Source organism: Mustela lutreola, chromosome 15 (genome assembly GCF_030435805.1).
Source record: "Mustela lutreola isolate mMusLut2 chromosome 15, mMusLut2.pri, whole genome shotgun sequence".
NCBI classification, from domain to species: Eukaryota; Metazoa; Chordata; class Mammalia; order Carnivora; family Mustelidae; genus Mustela; species Mustela lutreola.
The window spans coordinates 24,065,183-24,072,432 of record NC_081304.1 but is presented as its reverse complement, the minus strand read 5'-3'; the positions used below and the strand labels follow the sequence as shown (position 1 = coordinate 24,072,432).

The following is a 7,250-nucleotide window of genomic DNA, read 5'->3' as shown; positions in this document are numbered from 1 at the left end:
TTCCATGTTAGTTCTAAGCTTCCCCCTCCAGCGCTGCCCATGTAGGAGCTTTGAATCTTTGGCCCCCTTCGCTCCACTGTCTCGCCAGGGTCCTCCTGGTCTCTCACACCTTCTCTTCCAGCAAAACTGTTCCAACGGGTTCTGACAAATCACCGAGCGCAGAAGCTCCTTTACTCGGGAGGATTTGCATTTTTCTCAGCATCCAGATGACAGAGAATGAGGCTCTAACTTGGGATCTCTTCTGATGGGGAGAGCAGGGGGCTATCTGAAGGGGGCAGGGTGGAGGTGGGGGGAGGGTGCAGGGACTGGACCCCAGCTGCCAACTGGCAAGTTGGTGCCTCAACCCTTAGGTGGAGGTCTTGGCACCCCTCGCCCAGCGTGGCACAGACGCGAACCCACCACGCTGCCTCTTCTTTTTCCAGGGGACCCCCTGTAGGGGTCCTGGCAGCCCTTCGGTCTCTGGAGAAGTGAGTTCCAGGCCAGATACCGATGAGGTCATCAAGATCCCCCGTCTGAGCTGGAATTTGGCAGAGGGGCCCCCGGGGCAGCTGTTTGTGGTTTCTCTTTTCCTCTGAAGGAAAGTCTGAGCAGATGATCTCCTAGGTGCTGCGTGTTTCCATGTGAGGGGGAAGCAGGATGTGGCTCGGGATCAGTGGAATGGGAGGAGGGGTTGGCAAGGAGCGTCTGGGGCGACACGTAAGCGACATATTTTGTGAGATGAAAGATCCCAACGTCTTTCAGTAACTTCTTCAACTCTGCTTTTGTTCTTAGGAGCCCTCATTTCTTGCCTGATATTTATTCATGAGGATTTGTGTTTTTGGAGACTTTGAGGAGCAGCTGCTTTGGGTCTGAGGGAATTCACTCCACTGCGAAGACAGCTTTTCATCTTACTCAGCGCGGCCAGAACTCCTCATCAAAAAACATCAGCTCTTTGGGGTGAAGGAGCCTCCAACTCCAGAAGGATTACTGTGCGGTCGTGGAGGGCTCCCGATGTTCTCTGCTTTGGGCCTGGGGACAGAGCAGGGGCAGCTTTGGGGGACAGGGCAGCCTGGGGATAGAAGAGGCTACCTGACAGGACAGGTATCCCTGCCTGGGGACCTCACAGAGCCTCTGAGGCCAGGAAGCACTGCAGCGGAGGCTCTAAGAGCTGGGAGTTCCAAACACTTTTCATCTTTCAGAGACTTACGTCTAACAGGAAGAAACCAGACCCTTCGACCCACCAACACACAAATTCAATGTAGCGTGCAAAGAAGGGCCCAGTGGGGAGGCCTAGGCTGGCTCAGCCCCACAGAGGGGGAGACAGGACTAGAAAAAGACTCGCACCGGGTGGTTTTAACTCAGGAATTCTAGAATGTCAACCTTGGGAAGGGTTCTGGCCTAACCGTCTTATTTTCCAGATGGAGAAATTGTGGGAAATGACTTGTTTAAAGTCTGCATCAAAGACGAGATTCATGGATTTTTCTGGCCCTAGTCCAGTGCTCTGTCCTCTGCATTTGATCTCTAAATGTCTGGTTTTTCCCAACATCCTAGGGTTCTGTGTGTCACTAGGAGTCCCCAGCTAGTTCCTTCTCGTGCAGCCCCTTCTTGTTCTGGGTTCCCACTCCTCCCTCCCCTTCACTGGTTCACTGCCTGCTTTTTTTCACTTGTTAATGGTAATGCAGTATGCTATTTACTCCATCCACTAACAACCAATATTTGAGAACATTTATAGTGATGGAACTTAATCTAAGTTCAACTTGCTTTTTCTTCAGTATCGGGCATTACTAAGAGAGAGAGTCAAAATAATTCTGGTCAAAATCACGCAGCCAAAAACTTTTAATAAATGCTTGGGATTAGTCTACATATCGTTTGGGGCATAAAGTTCTTTGGCTGCAAGTTAAGAATGTGGGGTTTGCTTCACTAATTGGAATATCTCTTAGTGTTGAGATGGTCTCTTCTTGATATTTCTTCTGCTGTGGATTTTTAGCATAGTTATCTGTGATTGTATGAATGGCGTTGAGTGGAGAGGTACTTCTCATGTTTATTCCAAATAGGAGTACACAGCCAGTTACGATGGTAATGAGGAGGGAGACAAGCAATGCCACTGCCCAAGATTTTTGAGACCAACAGGTTAAGCCTAAGGAGTTTAGCCAAGATTCAGGAATAAAGGTCCACGCAAGATAGAGTATGAAGCCAAATTGGGAGCTTAAGAAAAGGACAAAGCCATAAATTGTTCTTTCTGGCCATGGCCAAGGTGAGTATTTTCCCTGTGGCTTTAGACAACCTTGATCTTCAGAGCTCCCACTCAGGCCCCTCCCGACAGCTCAGCTACCTTAGCACACTGCTTTCTCTTTTTAATGCCTGCCCGTGTAAACTCAGCTCTGTCAGGAGCTTCCGTAAGGCTCATGGGTTGTAAATGCAGCACTCCAAGTTCTGTGAATAGGAGAGGCCGGGGTGGAGGCACTAACCTTCTAGAAGATGCAGGGAGATCAGGATGGTGCTTAGTTCTTCCTGGGGCTCTGGACCAGTTCCTCTACTGTCCATTGTCAGCCCTTCCACTTCACATGTGGTTCCACTCTCCAGAGCTTTTACCTGCTCCTACTACCTGGTCACCTTCTTTCCACCTCCCACCCCACCCCATTCAAGGACTAGAACTTATCCCCCCCCTAATCTCTACCCCAGCACGGGGCAAGAATTCAATGACTCTGAGATCAAGGGTCAGTGCTCTACTGACCAAGCTAGTCAGATGCCCCAAGGACCTGAACTTCTATTATTTATTTTTTTATTTATTTAGAGGCAGTGCGTGAGGGGGGTGGGGAAGAGCAGAGGGAGAGGGAGAGAATCTTAAGCAGGCTCCAAAGTCAGCATGGAGCCCGATGATGGGCTTCATCTCACAACCTTGAGATCATGACCTGAGCAGAAACCAAGAGTGCAACACGTAACCCACTGAGCCACCCTGGTGCCCCAACCAGGACTTTAAGTGTTTGTGATTGAGCACTTGGGTATTTGAATGAATCCTTCTCATTCCACACTCATGCCTGGCTCTGTTTCCTCTTCTCGAACCCTGGATGCCCTCTTGATGTCATTCCAAATTCTAAAAAATGCTGAAGATTCTTGGATGTCTGCACTAGCTGGGGTGGGGGAGACGTGGGAGATAATAGTAACTGAGACCACAGGCAGAGTAAAGTGTAGAAAATAGATCTGAATCAAGCTACCTGGAGAGGCTCTTCTGCCGCCTTGTTGTGTGTTTTAGGCAAAGCCTCCAATGTCTCTGTGCCTTCGTGTCTTATTTATCAGGCGAGGACAGTACTGCCCGACTTACTGACTTTCAAGATATGTTAAGGATCAAGTAGGGGAGCAGATCTGAACTTCTTCTTAATTTAAAAGAATATTGAAAAAATGAATATTGTACCCAAATAGTATTACTATTAGGATATTCCCCCCAATCTCATTTTATATGTAAATATATATCTTTTTCTTTTTTAAGATTTTTAATTTATTTATTTGTCAGAGAGAGAGAGAGGAGCACAGGCAGACAGAATGGCAGGCAGAGGCAGAGGGAGAAGCAGGCTCCCTGCTGAGCAAGGAGCCTGATGTGGGACTCAACCCCAGGACGCTGGGATCATGACCTGAGCCGAAGGCAGCCACTTAACCAACTGAGCCACCCAGGCATCCCTATAAATATATATTTTTAAAATTACCCATCTCCACCAGCATCCTCTGAGGTATATTGGTAAGCAGCTAACTGCTAAACCAAGTCTGAGCTTCATCTCCTTTAATACCCAGTAGTCCAGGGAGAGGGGGCTCTTGAGCAGTACCATTTTGAGTCAGTGGAAACAGAGGACTTGCGTAATCCAGAAAGGTCTGAACCACCACATGCTGACTGTGAAGAAAAATGAAGGGAAATACCAGTGGGACCAGGCTGTGGGCTCACCTCTCTCATCTTGGCAACACTTACCCACATGGATGTCGTTAGGGTTGAGTTCAGATGGGTTTTGATTTGTAATTAGGATCCAGGTGAGGACGAGGATCCATCATTAGGATGGGGTTTCAGTTAGGTTTCGATGCTAAGTGTGGATGCAGGCTTAGGTTAGGGTTAGGTGTGGGAAATTAGGTTTGAATTATATTTAAAGTTAGGGTCAGTATTGGTTTAATCTAGGATTAGGGTTAGGTTAAGGTTAGGGCCATGTTTCTCAGCCCTGGCACTAATACATAGGAAGATGACTAATTCCATGTTGGGGGCCTCCCTGTGCTTTTTAGGATGTTTAGCAGCAGCCGTGGCCTCTATCCCCAAGATTCTTATAGTATCTGCACCAACCCACCCTGTAGGAACCAAAAAATGTCGCCAGACATTGTTAAATGTTTCCTTGGGGGTGAGGATGGTACTGGTGACTATGGGACTCTCCCTTGGTTGAGAGCCACTGGGTTAATATAGGGGCTATGGTTAATGTTAGGATTATGGGCTAGAATCAGGCTATTTTATCTTATTTTATTTTAAAATTTTATTTTTTTAATTTTAAATATTTTATTTATCCATTTGACAGAGAGGGGGCACAAACAGGGGGGAGAGGCGTGGGAGAGGGAGAGGCAGGCTCCCTGTTCCCCATGCTGGGCTTGATCCCCGGATCCTGACACCATGACCTGAGCCGAAGGCAGACACCCAACCGACTGAGCCACCCAGGCGCCCCCAGGCTGTTTTAGATGTTGAGTTGGGTTTGTGTTTAGATTAGGGTTAGTTTACAGTTAGGGTTGGGAAGTCATTTAGATGTAGAGTCAGGTGTAAGGTGAAGGCTTAGGTTCAGGCTCAGGTTCAAGTTCAGGTTAGGGTTAGGGTTTGTGTGTTGGTCATGTGTGGGTTAGTATCTTTCTATAAATGTATTGTGGAAAGATACTATATAATGGATTTTGTGTCTTTTCTCTGGCACTTCTGGGAAGTGGTTGTAGGACTTGGGGGGTAGAATACAAGGAGATGCCTCCCCCCAGCTCCCCTAGGAACCTGCTCAATCTGTTATTGCATATCTCATTTACATATGTGGTCCCAAAGACCTTCATGCCCAAAAGTCAGGAAACCGGTGGTGTAAGTGCCAGGGCTCCCCTTCTGCCACGTTGTCTGGGCTTCCTAGGACCAGCACAGCTAGATGACTCAAGGACCGTAACAATGGAAAGACCTTGGAGCCGGAAGCCTGGGCACCGACTATGCTCCCCTTTACTGTTCTACTGTGTGTGGACCCACAGGCAAGTTCAGAGCCTTGCCTTAGTTTCCCCTTGTGTAGAATAACCAGAATGAAACTCACCTGAAACCCTCCACCCATGTCTAATTCAATGGGGGATGAAAATCATTGCAACAAGCTCTTGAGGCGTCGGGGAAGGAAGATGCTGCATCGATCCACAGTAATTTTATTATTCCGTTCCCAGAAGAAGGGGGGTCGGTATAGAGCTTCAGGTTCAGCACCTGCCTGGTGGCTGGAGCCTGCCAAGGCCTCCATCTGCCCACGTCAGAGACCACAGGAGGAATGGTGGTGTCAGAGGCAGACGCAACAGAGAAGGAACCATGCTTCACCAGCTTGTCAACATGTCATTAGGGTGTTCCTGTGGGAACCAAGAGCAGAGGCAGGAGGCAGGAGACGTGGGAGGGAGGGAGGAGGGAGGAAGGGAGAGAAATGGAAGAGATGAAGGGGTCCATGCCAGTACGGCATTCATCCCTGTCATGAGGAGAGCTCTATCAAACCAAGGCCAGGCCTATAAATCAGGCCATAATTAGTTGCAAAGAGAAAGCTTTAACATCCTCATCAAATTGATTAATACATCTTGCAGCTCAGGACAGGCTGGCCCTGCCTCGGAAAGCTGCAAGCTTGCCTGGCTGGGTGGGAATGGAGGGGGAGAAGGGACAGTTGTAGCCACAGCAGCAAGGAGCTGGGGGAGTCCTGCCCCTCTGTTGACCCACCAGAAGAAGGCTCTGACAGGTGGCAGGTGGGGCCGGTACTTGGTCCAGCTCGTCGTTATGGACCTGGAGCCTGGCGGATCAAATGAATGTGTCGGTTTAGTCAGGAAGGAGCCCTGCCACCTCCAACACATCATTTCTTTTTCTAGGTCTCAGTTTCACCATCTGTAGAAGGGACATCGTGGACCAAGGGATTACTTCCAGTTCAGACACCATAAATATCTAGGAGCCCAAAGAACGAGGACATTTGGGGTTTATGGCCAGGTCAGACCCAATTACAGGTTTCATTCCTAGGATATCCAAGGGGAGGTCAGGAGTTTGGGATAAGCTTAAATAACTTGGTCTGCCTTAGATTTGAGATTACCAAGTATTGCCTGTGTGTCTTTCCTGAGGCCTAATCGAGCAGCAAATATCCTTCTTTTACAGTGCACAGAGAGAAAGGGTACGGAACCACTTGGATTCACAACCTGGCTCAGCCACTTATTAGCTGCGAATTTGGGGAAAGGTCCCCAATCTCTTCAGTTTTCTCCTCTAGAAGATAGGGGTAACAAAGTCTACTTGCTGGGTCATTATAAGGGTAGATAAGATATATATGATGTGTTCGACTCCAAGTCTGACACACAGTAGGTGGTCAACAGGTAATAATTAGTATTATTATTGTTCAGAGGATGCTTGAGGTGTTAACAATGGCATGAAAATCACATGGAGACTGAAAAAGTCATAGTCTACTAAAAAAGTAAAGCCCCTGGGGCACCTGGGTGGCTCAGTGGGTTAAAGCCTCTGCCTTTGGCTCGAGTCATGATCCCAGGGTCCTGGGATCGAGCCCCGAATCGGGCTCTCTGCTTAGCAGGGAGCCTGCTTCCACCTCTCTCTCTATCTGCCTGCCTCTCTGCCGACTTGTGATCTCTGCCTGCCAAATAAATAAATAAATAAAATCTTCAAAAAAAAAAAAAAAAAGTAAAGCCCCGACTCCCCCACAGGATGTTCAACTAGTTACCCTCCTCGGATGTAAAACGAATAGAAAGCATTTTGTTGTGTAAAAGGCCCTGGGCTCGAGCTTGAAGACTTGGGGATTTCACCTTTGCAATTTGTGGATTTTGTGATTTTGTGCAAGCTTCTTCACCTTTCTGAGCCCCGCTTTCCTGAGTCAGGAATGTTTTTGGCATCCAGGCAGACAGTGTGTATAAATGATCCTTGTAAGATATAAATCATATTAAAATATACTTAACTATAAAGCCATTTTATAGGCAACATTCAGGGTATCAATCCCTTTTGTCTGCTGCTGACTGCCCCAAGTCCCCCATAGGGAAGAACAAATGAAATACATTCT

At 47.9% G+C, this 7,250-nt stretch overlaps 1 pseudogene; it reads right to left on the bottom strand.

Moving 5' to 3' along the window:
- Nucleotides 1-1,837: 1,837 nt before the first annotated feature.
- On the bottom strand, nucleotides 1,838-5,291 carry LOC131815611 (phosphatidylinositol N-acetylglucosaminyltransferase subunit P-like; annotated as a pseudogene).
- Between the last annotated feature and the right edge of the window lie 1,959 nt (nucleotides 5,292-7,250).